Raw genomic sequence first — 17,160 nt, forward strand, 5'->3', positions numbered from 1 at the left:
CTGTGCACAAGTTGTCCCCATACCCCTCAAAGGTTCACTAATTATTTACTCAGCACCAACTTTGTGCATATCATTTGCACAGGGCTGTGGAGGATGCAAAAAGCACGAGCGAGTTCACTGTTCCTTTTCAAGTCTATAAAACAAGAAGCCACAGACTGTAAGATCATAACTATTATACTGACTACAACCGTTCTTGATGCTAAGGACAAGACCTTGTAATTCTCCTTGGCTTCCATTTTCCATACCCACATCCATCCGTGAGGAAATCTGTTGGCCCTCTCATCAAAACATACCCCACATCCTACCACCTGTCACGATCTCTACTGCTACCACGGTGGGCCAAGCCATCTCTGTCTCTCACCTGGATAACATTGCCCTCTTAACTGGCCTCCCAGCTTCCATCCTTGCCCTTGAACAATCTACTTTCATCACATCATGCAGAGTGGATCTTATGAAACGTAAGAAGATGGAATCTTGTCACGCTTCTGCTTGGAATGCTGAAATAATTACCCATTCCACACAAAGTAAAAGCCAAGGCTTATGCAATGGCAACAAAGCCCTACGTAATGCGCCCATCACCTCCATCCCATAGCTAACTTCATCTCCTACTAATTTCCTCTTCCATCAACTTGGCCTCCTTGCTCTAGGCGCGCTTTCATCCTTCCCCATCCTAAAATGCTCCTTCCCAGCTGTCCACGTGAAGGGACTCCTTCAACCTTCTTTAAATCCTCCTGGAAATGTCAACATCTCAATGTGGCCAGTACGGACAATCCTGTATAAACTGGAGCACGCTCTCTGACTCTCAGTTTCCCCACTATTCATGCCCCTGCTCTTTTATTAATTTTTATTTTCACCCTAGTATTCATCACTTACAGCCAGACTATATATTATGCTTATTTACTATGCTTATTTATTTCTGCTCCACTTGCAAAGATGTAGACTTAGGAGCAGGAGCCTGTTCTGTTCACTGATGTGTTCCAATGGATTAAAGCAGCTGCTGGCAATACATGCTGCCCAGGGAAGACTAATTAAATAAATGAATAAATCTAAGAAAGAACATATTAAAGATAAGCCATCTTTTACTGAATGCCTACTGTATGCGAATGCTGTGCTAAGTATTTTGCACTCATTACCTTGCCTCCTCTCACAAAACCCTGTGGGGTAGGTACTATTCCTCCTCTGGCAAATGCAGAAACTGACATTTAGAAAAGTCTGTTACTTGCCCAAGGTTACACAGCAGGTACGTGGCACAGCCAGGATCGAAACTCATGTCCAACTCTAAGACTTTGGACGTTAGCACCGTGACTTGCTGAAAATAGCAACTTGATTCACTACACAGTTCTGCATAATCATGAGTTCTGTTAGGTGTAGGAAAGGATTTAAGCTTGGGAGACGGGGAAGCAGAAAGTAATTATCAAGCCTCAGGATATTCCCAGAGTCTAATCCTAATTTACAAAAATTTTCAAAAGAAGAGACGAGTGTTGTTGTTGTTGTTGTTGTTTTATGGGAATTTTATAGAAAAAGGCAAGAAAAACACAAGGAACATGTGCGAATTTTAATTGGTTATCCTTTTAATTCATTTCATCGTGTGTTGATTCTCCATTTTCTCCTGGGAATTGCCCCTAAATTCCCCAAATGCTTGACCTCTGTTCTTGATCTCTGACCAACACAGTACCTGGACTTGTCCCTCTCGAGCACATTAGCTCATTTCACATCTGAAGTTGCTATTATCCACTTTTGCCCTATCTATGTCAGACCCGGCACCACTCGAGTCTTAGACTCCAAAATTCCTTGGAGGAGGAGAAGCCTGGATATAATTACACACGCTAACTCACTTTATACATACCTTACAGGCAGCCATCAACTGAGTAGACTCTTAATATGTGCATTCTGATAAAAATATCCTGGTCTACTCCCTTCGGAGGCACCCTCCACCCACGCCAACACTTCACTTTCTTTCTCATTTGCCTGGTGACTCATATCAGTGCTGGCAATTTATATTAAAGGCTTCAATCCCCATTTCTTGCTTCCTTTTTTTTTTGTCCATATTTTCTTAACCTGAATAGTCCTTATAACTGCAACTGTTCACTTCTTAAGAGTATAAATACGGACCAACGTACAGCAGTCAATAGACTCCTAGCATTTCAAGGCGCTAAACACTATTTTTGAGGATTAAACATCCATCATGCTTTAAAAATACTGCAACAGATTGTCTTTCTAAATGGTGCCTTAAACAGCAGTTGTCCCTTCCTTCACAAGCTCAGTGAAGAGATAATATATCCTTTGGGGTCAGGCTCTGCTCTATTTTCTCCCCAGTAGACCCTCTAACTGCAAATAACTTTTCTTAAATGGATTCTCAAAATTTCTTTTTAAAGTCAAAGTTATTATTAAATTAAAGAAAATAAGAGAAGAATTGTTACGTGTACAAAGCATTTGCTTTAGCACTTCCTGCAGGGTAGCTCATTTAAACACGAAGGATTCCTGACTTTCCCGCTGCCAAATATGCCCCCGGAGCACAAGAACCCGCAAATAATCAGGACTTTGCTGGGCACAGCACCACCAGAGCACTATTGAAAGAAACTCCATCACAGTCGGATATGCTACGAGTTTCCTGCCTTGTTTTCATTTATTTATAATTTTATGCATTACTTTAAAATAGAACTAGGTCCATTAGGATGGCGGTTCAACAGTAAGACTCTCAAAGGTTCTTTCTAAATATATGCTCCATCAGCTCATCACACCGCTTGGAACTAAATGTGGTTCCAGGAGCTCTGCTCACATCTCGCTTCCATTATTGTCATAATGGCACTGATGGATTTACCTCTTCCAAGAGTCCCGGGTCCTCATCTCCAGCTTCACTGAGCCTGCTGCAGTGTGGCATCTCTTGCTTGACCTAGGGCTCCCACCTGCTGACCCTGCTAATCCCTAGCTGGATTGTAGCCCACAGTGCCCAGCCCACCTCCATCCTCAGGGAAGCGTACCTCCCCCTTCCTTCCAAATTCACCCTCTGAGCTCCTGAAATCAATGTCTTCCACCCCTGTCCTCCTAGGCTCCTCATAGAACCTGAATCATCCTTCCTCCAAAACTCAAAATCCCCTTTCCTTGGCTCAGCTCCTGAGCTCCTCTCCCAAGACCTCTGATTTTACCCTGTCCAGTCCTTCCCTACCAATCTGCCCAAGCCGGTCTGCCAGTCGATTTTCCGACTTGCTGCAAATCTCCCATTCAAGAACCCGTTTGCCACAGCTGCTGCTGCTGCTGCTGCTTCACACTCCTGCCCAGGCACAGCGCGTCCTTGCAATTATCTGGGGGGTTCAGCAAACCCTCAGCGGAAGCGGCCACTGCTTTCCAGCTTCCCAGATTGGTGGCAGTGAACAGCTCCTCTCCTTGATGTTTATCAGGCAATTACAGGGCTTGGTGGCAGCTGTATGGGAATAAGTATGCCTTTGAGGGATCCAGAATCTGCATATCTAAATCACCGAGATTTACAGGAACACTGGGTCTGCAGAGATTGTCACAGGACAATCAGGGACAAAACTGATGGTTTCAGAATTAGCAGCATATTCCATTTTCCCAGGGAGGTGGAAGGACTAAGACAACACTGCTGCCCTGCGGGGGCTCGACCTACTGGTAGGGAAAACCCTTATGTCTCATTCCTCACATTTTCACAGACCTTCTCCTCCCCAGAGGGAACAATACTGAAATAACACTTTTCAGCCCCACTTGGGGTGAGCACAGCATAATGGAGAGAAATGCTGAATCACTATGTTCTATACCTTAAACTAATATGACAATTGTATGTCATCTATACTCAAAAATAATAGTAGTAATAATAATAATAATAACATCCAAAGAAGCCCACTGAGAAAAAAAAAAAAAAAAAAGGAAAAAAGAAATAACACTTCCAATCCCATTCACTGCCTGTTCATGTCTCCCCTGAGAGAGAAGTAACTTCCATGACAAGTGAGGTTGGGAGAAGGAATTGAATGTGTCAGCTCTGCCACCTTCTCTGGTTTCCCATCTCCCTCCCCCGGAGACCTGTACCTTGTGTTCTTTTTCTTCCATGAAAAACATACATCAGGCATGAGCCTGTCATCTAGAGACAGAGCTGGGAATGTCCTTTTGGGGTTCTACACACATGGAACAGGGACCAGAAGTAGGTGTATGCATCCTCAGGCCCAAATCCTCCCCGGCGGGGGAAGTATTAGGGAGCTTGAGGATAACCAACATCTAAGCCACAATCTCCAATCTAGGCCCATCAGTAACAAAACGGACACCCTGATCTCTATGCCTCGGCTTTTTTATGTCTAGGTTCTATCTGAGTTGGGATTAGGAGGCAAATAAAAGAGCCTTCATACTGGCCTCATAGACCCTCAGCAGCTGGAGAAGAGCAATTCTACAAGCTTCTCACCCAAAATGTTGAATTTCACTTGACTAGGGCCTCGGTTTCCTCAACTGCGCACTCAACTAATATTTGATGATACTAAGCGCTAGGCACTGTCCTCGGGCGAGGACACACAATGTCTAAAATGTCTGCATTCACAGAGCTTTCATTCTGTCCAGCCGGAATGGTTATACGACTTAAGGTCAGTACGAGGATTATGTGGGTTAGTATATCAGACGCACTTACAGTGGTGCCTGGGTCATAGTCAGCACTCAGTAAGTGAGGATGATGGTGAAGATGATGATGATGATGATGATGACGACGACAACGACACTCTTTGCTTCAGTTAGGGAAGCAGTGCCAACCCTACCTGAACAATTCTTGCCACGAATGCATTCTTCTTTCTCTGTGATTATCTCTGAGCTTCAGAAACCCCGGGAGGTAATGATGCTTCTCAGGTGAAAATCTTTCATAACTTCTGATTCTCAATTCCACTTGCACACCCCACACTCAGCTCCTCAGAGGATACTGTTGGTTAATATGCCATGCTGGGTCAGGAGGAATTTTTTTCACTTTGAACGTAAAGGGCTTTCATGGGGCATGTGTGTTTTGTTTTGCAATATTCAAGTAAAACATGCTCTGCATATCATACTTTCAATTGGATTGTGGTAGGCAACGTTAAAAAAATTATTTTCTCATAGTTTTCTCTATGACAGTAGGGCATTGCTAAATAAATACAGCTATGAAGTCAACAAAGATGTTGACAAACAAAGATGGCATTTCCTTTTTTTTTTTTTTTTTTAGCTCACAATTTAGGATTTTACCTGTTGAAGGAACCAGGCAGACATGTAGAGAAAGAGGGAAGGGGGAGGATGGGAAGGGAAAGGGAGATAAGGAACTAAGGAAGATGTTTGGCAGGTGGGGGACGATGAAGATCTCAGTGAGGCCTTTCTTTGCACAATTTCTGGCTCATTCAAGTTGTTTTTGCCATTGCAGAGACAGGCCATCAGGCTTCTCTGGATTTTCTCCTCCTCCTCCTCACAAGCTTCATCCCAACCACAGAACTCAGCACGCCCCCTGGGCCTCCTGCCACCCCACCCAGCGCTTCTGCATACAGAATTGGCATTTCTTTAAGAGTATTCTAATTATCATCCCAGTGACACACATTTGCTAGTTAGGGATTCTAGGCTTACGTATTTGCTGGGTTGGTTCTAGTGTAGAAATGGCTAGATAAGCACGCTCCTGACCTTAGGTCCACGTATAGCCACCATCTCCCGTGGAACAGATCTAGATTTGTCTCATATGAAACTCCCTGCATACTCTTCCATCAGAGTCCTTTCATCTACACGCCACGTCAGTTATGAGGATCCTATGTACTAGCTTGGCTACTGGGTAGGATCTCGTCCATTTGAATTCCTGTTTAACCATCTGTGACAGATCTATTTGTCTCAGCCACACTAATGTTCTGTACAGAAGGATTGATGAATTGTTTTCACAGGTAATGGATTAACTATCAGCACAGCCCATTTCTTCATCCATTCATTCAACCATCAAGATACAGGTGGTCATTTACAAATGTGGTGATCTGCAATTTTGCCTTCATTTTGGAACAGGAAATCGAAACTTGGAGAACTTCCATATTACGGTATACACAGGGTCATAAAGACAATAAGTAGCAGAAGCATTAACCAAAATACGTTCCTCCAACCCAGAGTCTACCAAACGATAGACACTGAACTGCGGAATGTTATCAAACACTGGCCATTCGTGTTTTAAAGTCTAATGAAAATCACTCACTGCAAATTTAAGGAGATAGTCTGAAATACATTCCTTATGAGACCTAACGTTCTCTGATGCATTCTTTCCCCTTGTGTTGCTAAGTCTAATGCAAATCACTCATTCCAAATTTAAAGATATTCTGAAGCTAAACCTTAATGGGACTTCACATTTCTGATACGTTAGTACCCACTTTTTATTGTGGTCATTCCTGATATTCATTATACTTCAGTCTGTAGGACGCAAAACAAAGGCACTGGCAACCCTGTCAAATATTTGATAAATGTCCTGTATTTCTCTACTCGGTTATGTATTGTATACGTTAAACAACATATTTACAACTGCCTGGTTCAAATATATTTTTTATAAACCACGTAATATTTGGAAAACATCTGGTGATCTTTCTACCCTTCAAAATTCTTCTTCTTTTTTTTTTTAAGTAATGACTTTTGGCATAAAAAGACTCTTCATGTATTTTTACGCTACAGGGCAATGCTAAATGACAGCAAGAGCAGTGGGATCTCTACTCACATCCCTGAAAAGAGCGTGGTGGGAAGAAGAAAAGCAACTGGTGAAAAGAAGAGTCCCCTCTCCTGTCCTCCTACTTCTGGGAGCAATGAAACTAGAGACAATGCCTTATAGCTCTTTAGGAATGTGATACATTCGGGAAATCCAAAGTAATAAAGACGGCATTCCTTAAAGCTTGGAAAAAGAAACTTCATTTAAAAAAAAAAAAAAAACATTTCTCATGGTAGAGGTTAACTTATATTCTATCCAACAGGAAAAGCAGTTTAGAAATGGAGCTAGATTCAAACATCTTTGGATGATATCATCACAACAAATCCATAAAAAGCTATTAAGCAAATGATTTGGAATTGTTCTGAAGTTTTTTTTTTTTAATTTTTATTTATTTATGATAGTCACACAGAGAGAGAGAGAGAGGCAGAGACATAGACAAAGGGAGAAGCAGGCTCCATGCACCGGGAGCCTGACGTGGGATTCGATCCCGGGTCTCCAGGATCGCGCCCTGGGCCAAAGGCAGGCGCCAAACCGCTGCGCCACCGAGGGATCCCCTGTTCTGAAGTTTTAATGACTGGTTATAAGCATCTGTCATATGGCTGCTGGTCATTATTAAGAAGAGAAAAATTCAAGTCTAAGCAGACCTACATGCAGCAAAGCCACAGTTTGCCGAAGGACAAAGATGACGAAGTTAAACCAACTTATTCAGTTATTAAACATTTACTGAGTGACACTCTGCACTGGGTGTTGTGCTCAGTGCTGTGGGGATAAGACAATCAAGAAGACTTAGATCCTATACTCAAGAAATTCATAATCTTCTCAGGAAGCTAAGGCATGGACAAAAATAACAAGGATTCATATCATTCCCATTTAAGTAAAAGTCAGCAGTTTTTTCCTCCAAATTTGCCCAAGCCAAAAACCTTTGGGCCATCCTTGGTCTAAGAAGATAGATATGCCCTAACCATATAAGACATACTCAAAACCAGGGGCTTTTGAAAATGAATCAAGCAGCAGGAGTAAGATAGATGCTGAAGGATGGATAATGAATGTAGGGAATGAAAGAATAAAGGATTTCAACAGGCCAGAAAGGAGACAGGTGGCAGGGGGAGTGTTAAAAATGTGTGGAGCTAATAGGTGAACATTAATGGGAAGAGCTAGCAGACGTTTGTACCTGCAGAGGTACAGCAGGCGTGAGGTCTCCAAGCTAAGAAAAGACTTTAGAAATGTGAACACACAGCGGCAGCTAAATCCCTGGGAACAGATGAGACCACGATCAAGAATGAAAATGGGAGCAAGAAATATCTACATGTACTGAAAAGGAAAGAGAAGAGGTCATCAAAGAGAAAAGAAGGAGAAATGCACTAACACAATATAATGGCCTATTTGAGAACAGATAATGACTTTTTTAACTAATTCAAAGATCAATTTAGCAGTGGAACTCTTAAAGAAAAAACTATACTTCATTATATAGAATTTCTAATGTGTAACAGTTTAGCCTTTCAGCTACAAAGTTAATATTCTGAGAATATTTCGTAAAATATTTAATGAAGATGCAAAAGCATTAACAATCTTAAAATGCTTTTCAAAGGCATTTATTTAATACAGGCAGGGGTAATAAAAATAAAAATAATTGTTATGAATTATTAATAATGTGCTTTAAAAGTCTGTTATTTCAGAATAGGTGATTTTATTCGAATTAACGTCAATTTTGAGCAAAAACTGACATCGAAAAAACATTGTTGAACCTAATTCAACTTATCCATAATAATTTTAAAGGAAAATCATGTGTTCACGTGCAACGGCTTAAAACTACAACGCCTACAGCTGGTAATGTCATCACATAAAAACGAAAATGAAATTCCTTTATCTCTTGCTTGGGTTTCATTAATAAGAAATTTTGTAGATCAAGTAATCACATCAATGTCATATCTTGTCCTATAGATGGCACGTTATCATCTCCATGAAATTCCATCCCTACACAATCACGGGGCATATAAGACCCCAAAACTTGAAATCCGAGAAATCTCCATGAAATTCCATCCCTACACAATCACAGGGCATATAAGACCCCAAAACTTGAAATCCGAGAAATCAACTCAAGAGTCACACACTAAGAATTTTGTGGATCGCACAAATTACTTAAACTGGGTGCATTGTGATTTTTCTCACAGATGGGGTTCAGAATGCTAATCTCATAGTGTTTTTGTAAGAATTGAATAAAACAATGTAAAGTATACTGTGTCTAGCACAGGTTAAACCATTTTTTAAATGGTCTATTTTAATCAATAATCACAATTGTCTTACTTTTGTATTGCATCGCAAATTATTCCAGCTTGAAACAACACATATTCCTTAGTTCTGTAGGCCAGAGGTCCAGCCTGGTGGAAGTACGTTCTCTGTCCAGGGCCTGAGGCTGAAGTGAAGGTGTCCGTTGGGCTGTGTTCCTTTCTGGAGACTGGGGACTGAGGAGCTTCATGCTCATTCAAACCGTTGACTAAATTCAGTTCCTTGCAGTCGTAAACCTAAGGTCCTCCACGTCCTTGCTGGCGGTGATGTCTCATGGCCTAGTGGGTGTTCACGTGCCTTGCTACGTGCTCCCTCCAGGAGTGGAGCATCTCCTTCACCTTAACTCCCTATCAACTCTTCCTGACTTCTCCACCTCTCACTCCCAGCACCAGATTTAAAGGGTTTAGAAGATTAGGTCAAGCCTACTAGAATAATCTTTCTTTCGTTAAGGCAAAGTGCCATATAACCAAGCCTACTCCTGAGACCTGATGTATTCACAGTGCTGGGGATTTTAAAGGACTTACAAAACTTGCTGCAGGAGCCATGGGGCCATCTTCGAACTCTATCTACCACAGCAGTTGTGGAATCAGCCTTAACAACTGTCTATTGTCTAACACTTTCAAATCATTTTAAAAAGCTATCATTTCTAAGATGTAAAGAAATAGGTGATGATGACTAGAAGCTTAATAAACCCCTTATTTTGTCATGACATTAGGATTTAATTACATGTATACAGGAGATACAACATCCTTATGGGAGTTTTAATTTCTAAAGAAGAGCCAGGAAAAAAAGAAAAAAAACCAGACTTTTACCTGCCTCCTCGTGCTTTCCCAGAACACCTGGCTTTCCTGGTTGGTTCTGTACTTCCATAGACATAATCTTGAAAGCTGGAAATTCTCTTTCATTTAGCTCCCATGTGTGAAAAGAAATACTGTGCGATTCATAGATTCTAACAAACTTCTGAAGTTTGATTCTCTAACAAACTTCTACTGGAAAGGCATCCCATAAAGGAAAAGCTTCATCACAGCTAACCCCAGGGTAAGTAGTTAAAAATAATCCAATTTCATGAATTCTCTTAAAAAGAATGTCCTATTTTTAAAGGATCTCTCATTTAAATTTATTATTTCCTAAATTGTGAACAAATCCCCCATGTTACGACATGCTAGGGAAAATCACAGGGCAACTGGGAAGTCGGCCACTACTGAACTAGACCTGCCACACACGCCAGATACTCTTATGGGAACATTACACACATATTGTCATTTGATTTTTTTTACCATTTCTGTGAATGGTAGTTATGTTATACCTATTTTACCTCTGAAGAAGCTGAGGGTCAGAGAATGTAGCTAATGTGTACAAAAACCACGTAAATAGAACCTTCTAAAGCCAAAAAATACAAACCCAGGTTTATCAGACCCCAAAGCCTGACCTCTTTCCAAAGTACACTCTACTGCCTCGTAAAATTAACAGGAGTCAAATGGGGGCAAAAGAAAATGCATCTAAAAAAAAGATTTCGAAGGATTTCTTATATTTAATAATCTTTAATTTCTTTGGCTCTCATAGATACCTTTTCAGATGTCCTATTCTTTAAATTTAACTTACAATAACATTTAAATGGCTGGGCATTATTTTATTGTGTTCCTCCGTTTCTTAGCATTTACCCAAAACTTGGTTCCCAACTTGGATTTATTTCCTTAGAGCAAAGGAGACTTTACAAAGTTATTGTTAAAAAAAATTTTTTTTTGACTTACAATAAGCCAATCAAAGCTGAAGCTTGTATGAATGACTGCATCAGTGTATTATTAATTGCTTAAATAATCTAAGTACCAATATGTTATGTATCAAAAAATGTTTATCTACCTGAACCACATGGTCATCTTGTGTCCTCATTAGCTATTCTTGCGCATAATAACGGGAAAAATTCTGACTCACGCCAAGTAAGGGGTAAAACCAGCAAAGTGAAAATCAAAGATTCTGGCTTTAATTCACCGCGGCCCTAAGAGATTTTCTACTAATAAATGTTCTTTCTGTCTCCTCATATCTAAACTCAGATCCAAGGCCCAGATACAAGTCGAAGTCAAGGCTAACCAAGAAATGTGGTAATAAGAACCACCCCCCCCCCCAGCAAATAAATGAGTAGTGTTGCAAACCATCCTTCTCTTTCCAGAAGCACTCATCCAGGGGCTAATGGTCATACAGTTGCAATAAACAATGACCTCTTGACATCCAAAGAAGAGATATTCTCATTGCTATTCAGCACCTTGGTTGGATTTGGGGGTTCTTAACGTCTGATCGGACAAAGGCTCTGGAGAAAGATGCATCCTGTGGAATGCCCCCTCTATCACAAAATAATTGTGTGATGAAGGACAAATAATTGGTCTCTGGCTCTCTTTGTCTTACTAGGAAAGTGAGGATCATCAAAGTATCTACCTCATGGGACTAATAATGAGTATTAAATCATAGGTAAAATGCTTAGGATATTACCTGGTACTCGAAACATGTTAGTTATTATTATTCATTCATTACAATTAGCAATATTTTATGATATTTAATCAGATAGCCGCCACAGGACAATTGAGAAATTTAAATGGACTGCATGAAGCTAAGAATAGTTTTGCATAATCTCAACATAAAAAAAAAAAAAATTCTCGAAGTGCTACTCAGGCTTTCGAAATACATTTCTGCAGTTTTGTTTTTCTATCATAAGCCACTATTATATTTTCTATCATATAACAGCGGCCCCCTGGGCACCTCTGTCTCAGTGCTAGAATGTGGGGCCATGCCCCATGCGCTACAGACCACAGAACCCGTGCAGCCTTTTGTTCACGCTCATTGCTCACATGGCCCCCAACTCAGTAACAGCAAGGGCCAGTGAATTCGTCTATTTTACTGTATTAAGTACAAAGCCCATCCTAATGGCTCTAATTTTATGTGCGACTGAAGTCAACGTTCAGCACTGCCACCGAACTCATGTGTCAATCAACATCGCTTCTGAGAAGGATGACTCATTGTAATAGATGTCAGAAGTCCAAATCGCTAAAATTTAAAGATAAAACGGATTGTTAAAGGCCGAAAATGCACGTGAGGACCCCAAATCAGTAGCTGCCCTAAGTAAGGCCCTGTCTATGTATTTTTATGTATATGAGTGTTGGAGTCACGTAAATAATCATTGACAAATAATGACTTCTAGGTACCATGCCAGCCACTGCGGACACAGTAGTGAACTAGAACGATGTGGCCTCTGCTCCTCGTCCATTTAATTCCACTCTCCCTGGCAATTACTGTCACGGAGGTTTGAGATCTCAGGCTAACACTTCAAAGACCATCTCCTCTTAAATACCTGCAATTCAGGCTAGCATTTTACAGCCCAAGTGGCAAAGGCTCTTTATTCCTGGGAGCTGGGAAAGGCTCTAAAGATGACAAAGCCAATTTGTCAAAAAAAAAAAAAAAAAAAAAGAAAGAAAGCATGACAATTAACTAATAAACATGCTATTATGTTATACACAAAACATAGTTCATAAATTATATATCTTGAAACAAGACATGACCTGTGCCACCAAACGATGCATTATCGGTCAGCACTGAAGACGAGCTGCACCCCGAGAAAGGGGTACTTCTTGCTAATTATGGTAGTCATTAAGCGGCCGAGTATGTCCAAGTCTACTTCTCCTCACCCTTGAAGTGAAACGTATCTATAGACCTTCCTCTGAGCAAAGAATCTGAGCAGAAGTGACACTGTGTCACATCTGGGCCATCTGGGCAGAAACCTTAAGTAACAATATTCTTCTAGCCACGTGGCCTTTCCCTGACCCAGTGACCAGCAATATTTCAAACAGCAGAAGTCCATCAGCCTGAGACCCTGAGTAAGGGTGATGTATAGAGGAGCCCAACCCCTACAGATCCATCCACCCGCCATGGACAGTGTCAGGTTGTGAGCCAAATAAACGAGAGAGAAATAAAACTTGATGCTTCAAGCTAAGAGTCGTCCCTGCCGCATAAGCCAGTCAATTCAGACTAATGAGCTTCATAAACAAAAACTAGGTCTCTGACCCTATAAAGCAGAGCTGGGTCAGAAGAGTAGTGCACAGAAGCCCCTCTTGAAAGTTATTGAGGAAAACGCTATGGGGCCCATCTGGTAACAGGCTGACCTTACTACACATGCATTGACTTCTCACTTTTAACTGAAAGCATACAAATGAAGTACTATAGGAGGACGGAAGAAGATATCATCATTTTCAAACAGAAACTTGAAGACACAGGATTCCATCCAGTGAATCCAAACTGGCATCGGAATCAAGAACATTTGATGAAATGCAGAGTCCTGGGCCCAAACCAAAACGGACCAAATTTCCAAGGCTTGGTTAAATTTGTGTTTAGCAAATTCCCCAAATGATTCCTTCATAACCCTTATAAAAATAAAATTTTTAAAAAAATCCTGGTTTGGGGCCCGAGGCTGCAAACTAGTAATACTCAGGTGTGTTTTGTTCGGGACGTTTGTTTTGATTTGAATTAGAATCGGCTGGCCCTTAAAAATTAAGAAACTTCCCGTAAAAATGGGTGTTTCTACTTGTGAAAAATAACTGGAATATTTGGCAACTCTTATCTCAAGCACTTATGGCCATAATCAGCTAAACCTCAGCCACCTTCTACAAGGCAGGCATGTGCTCAGGTCTTGTCTCCATGTCAACTCACTCTTTTATCGACCTGCCCAAGGGAGAAATAGAGTTTGGGTCCCCTTACTCTGATTTCTGTTATACAGATTGGAGATGGTGCTCTGGAAAGCGAGAAGAAGGAAAACCACTGAAGAATGTTGAGCAAAAGAATTACATAATCAAATTTAAGTAAAAAATTAAAATCTGGCCATACAGAAAATAGGATAGGGGTCTACATACTCAAGTGTTTGGGGGGTGGGGGGACAGCACATCATTTACTGGCCAAGCAGGCAACCTGGCTGAGTGACAAGAACTAAATGAGATCTCTGGCTAAATGGGAAGGACATACCTCCTCCATTTAGCAAACTGTTACTTAAGTTTCAATCGCTATCATCAATTCACTTTCTACTTCAGTTTCTGTCATCAGGAATTTCAGCCTGGGTTCACCAGATCTGTGGTTTAAAAAAAAAACAAAAACAAAAAAAAATAGAAACCCACATTTTGTTTTTTCTTTTTTTTTTTTTAATTTTTTTATTTATTTATGATAGGCACACAATGAGAGAGAGAGAGAGGCAGAGACACAAGCAGGCTCCATGCACTGGGAGCCTGACATGGGATTCGATCCCAGATCTCCAGGATCGCGCCCTGGGCCAAAGGCAGGCGCCAAACCGCTGCACCACCCAGGAATCCCGAAATCCACATTTTGATTGGAAATGTCCTGATTTCTAAATGCTTTAAGCTAATTAAATTAAAAAAAAAAGCCAATCAGTTGGTTGTTATCTGTGCATTAGAGGACAGCAGAATTGGAGTCAGGAGGACTGCAAAGGAGTAAAGAGAATTTGAAAAATGGCTCTCGAAAGATCTTTAGCACTTGTAGGTGGACAAATACGGACTCTACTCAGAACCACAAGACGAAAAGCAATCCTCGGTGACAAAATGATGAGTTTGAAGAATCTTACAGAACTCATGTATGGAAGTATACAGTGCATCATTAGTCTGTCGTCTATCCAACAAGCAGTATGGCCATCACCCACCTCCTACACGTGGTACTGGGGCTAGGACAAGAGAGGAGGAGGTCCAAGTCTCTACCTGTAGAGATCTCGGATTGCAGTAGATGGGACGCAGAGTTACACAACGCTCCATTAAGCTAGGCCAAATATAGTAGTGGGTGATTGTGTGTGTGTGTGTGTGTGTGTGTGTGTGTGTATGGGGGGGTGACAGTCACGTAACACAGCTAGAAAGTAGTGACATCTAAGCTAGAACTCGGAGAAAGAAACATGGATGTCCCCAACAGATGCAAGAGCCTGTGTAAAGGCTAGACAAAGTCAAATATATTGTAAACACTGAAACAAGGGCAGTCACCCTAAAGCAGAGGTAGGTAGTGACAGTAGGTGAAAAGTGAGGACAGAAAAGGAGGGATCAGAGGCCAGAGTCTGGAGAGAGGACCTAAGGGCTCTGGACCTGCTCCTGAGAGTGGCAGGTGGTCATAGAAGGGACCTCATGGGGACAAGGACCCGCAAGTCCACATCAGAGAGCAGCTTCTGGGCCACAGATGGCCTCCCGATGGCTCAATACCTGGGGATATGCAATCAAAGGAGATTATTCTGAGAAAACCATTAAAGAGATGAGCAGTAACCGCTGAAGGTTCCCCAGCCCCTTGGGGAGCACGAAGATCAAGGGAAGCCAAAGGGGGAGACTGGGGAGAAGGGGGAAGGACAGCAAGGTCCAGGAGGGGGCGGGCCTGCAGCCGCAGCCAGAGCCCAGGGGTCACGGGCAAGCCCCGCGGGATGTCGCCCCTCCGTGTCACACCGCAGGATGCGGAGCCCCGCGTGGACGCGGCCCAGGTGCTCCCGGCCCCGTGCTCTGCACACCCATGCCGTGCTCCCTCCCACCGCGGGGAAGGAAAAACTGGCCTTGGGTCCCCGTTCCAAGAACCTTATTTTCTACTCTATTTGCCTTGAAACAAGCCACGCAAGAGGAGACACATTTTAGATGGCAGGGACACTGCAGGTCTTAGCAACGGTCCCCTGCTCTTCGTGGTGTAGAAACTGAGGCGCCGGCTGCTCCCTGGCCTGCTCAGGTCACGGGGCTCGTAGAGGGACGAGGGGTTCCCCGCATATGGACAGGGGGTTTTAGGCTTTTATACACTCTGTGGCCGTCACAGCCTTTTTTTTTTTTTTTTTTTTTTTTTTTTTTTTAGCGTCACAGCCTCTTCTGATCGCAGAGAAGGCACTTTCCCTCTGAGTCTTTACATTTAAAATAGAATCGGTTTCTTAGGAATTTAGGATCCTCCAGGTTTATAATCTGGTCTCTGGCAGCCTCTTGAATACACAGTATGTATAATATGTTTTAAAGGAGATCACTTTTTTTTTTTCATCTGTCCAAAAAAGAAAATTTTGAAGCATCTTAAATAGAACACACAAAGAGAGAGCGCTATCATTTCTCTACCCTGGGGATTACACACGTGGCGAAAGTTTATTCGCCACGATACTATATTACGGATTGAACTAGTTTCTTATGATCAATTATTTATACTAGTTTAGTTGACGTCCTTCATGTCAATATATAGAATTATAGGGACGCCTGCGGGGCTCAGCGGTTGAGCGTCTACCTTCAGGGCGTGACCCCGGGGTCCTGGGATTGAGTCCCGCGTCGGGCTCCCTGCATGGAGCCTGCTTCTCCCTCTGCCTGGGTCTCCACCTCTCTCTCTCTCTCTGTCTCTCATGAATAAATAAAAATAAAAATCTTTAACTATATATATAGTTTTATATATAGTAACTAGTAAGAGCTGCAAAATCCAACACATTTTAATGAAGCATAGTTCAAAGGCCACCATGGCATTGTCGGAGACTAGTGCTGATTTTTCGATGTTATAGGGATATGTTCTTATTTACAGAGCAGAATTTAAAGTGTGCTGACAACTAAATAAAGAAAGTGTATTTAATATTATGCACCATATCCACAGGAATTAATGATCAATCTATTTACCAGCGATGTTGCAAAGGCAGATCATAAGCAATGAATTTGTCTATGATCATATTCTGATAAAAATAAGGTTTATCACCAGAACCTTTAGAAATAGAAATCAGGGATTCCCAATTGTCAGAGTAAACCCTAAACCGACAGCAGTAGTAATGATAATAATCACCGCCCCAACAACGGTGTTTAGTGAGGCCTCAAGAAACCTCCGCATTGCATTTTACGCTGTATGGATGCCCCCGAAGGTCATACCACGTGGGGCCTCAGCTGAGTACTTCCTGGCCACTCGAAGCACACTTCGGCCCAGGACCAGCTGCACGGCATCACCCGGGGGCTTGTTACAAAGGCAGCATCTTGAGCTCCACAGTCACCGTCAGAATCGAAATCTGCCTTTTGACAATCACTATCCAGGTTATTCATCTGCAGATTAAAGTTTTAAGCCCTTCAGATAAATCAACTAACCACTGGAACTAATACCTATTTTCCATTTTTACAGAGCAGGAAATTGAGGCACAAAGACATCAAGTAATTTTTCTATTAAGCATCAGTAGATGTGACAGGCATTGC

At 41.9% G+C, this 17,160-nt stretch overlaps 1 protein-coding gene across 20 annotated transcripts in view; it reads right to left on the bottom strand.

The window, feature by feature from the left end:
* The window catches only part of GABRA2 (gamma-aminobutyric acid type A receptor subunit alpha2), a 162,431-nt gene that overhangs the window by 127,361 nt on the left and 17,910 nt on the right, over positions 1–17,160 (bottom strand). The window contains exon 1 of one of the 20 annotated variants that reach the window (XM_025435665.3): positions 362–585. The exons of the other annotated variants lie outside the window; for them this stretch is intronic. The gene's annotated coding sequence lies outside the window, so the exon portion shown is untranslated. Of the gene's footprint in view, positions 1–361; positions 586–17,160 lie in introns of those variants that run through there. 20 annotated transcript variants of the gene reach the window in all.

The sequence above is a fragment of the Canis lupus genome, chromosome 13 (assembly GCF_003254725.2).
Source record: "Canis lupus dingo isolate Sandy chromosome 13, ASM325472v2, whole genome shotgun sequence".
NCBI classification, from domain to species: domain Eukaryota; kingdom Metazoa; phylum Chordata; class Mammalia; order Carnivora; family Canidae; genus Canis; species Canis lupus.